Here is a 295-nt window from a genome sequence, read left to right on the forward strand (position 1 = left end):
AGGATGCAACGTATATCTTTGCACAGAACACCTTCTTCTGTATGAATGCTTATTACTTTTTACTTATCTCATGTCTTTACTCTTCGCTTGGCTTTAAATCTTCGTTTTTCCTTCGGTGGATTCGGTCCTTTGTTCTTCGGCCAAGATCGAGCGTATTTCAAGAACAACACGAGAACATTATCACTACCTGGGACCTCTCACTCCCCCTCCCCACCACCCCGCATCAACAACCCCCCCGTGTCACTGCCAAGCAAGCACGGCCTCGCTCCCGTGACTGTTGTCAAGCACTCGAGAG

Source organism: Penaeus monodon, chromosome 23, assembly GCF_015228065.2.
Source record: "Penaeus monodon isolate SGIC_2016 chromosome 23, NSTDA_Pmon_1, whole genome shotgun sequence".
In the NCBI taxonomy this organism is placed as follows: Eukaryota; Metazoa; Arthropoda; class Malacostraca; order Decapoda; family Penaeidae; genus Penaeus; species Penaeus monodon.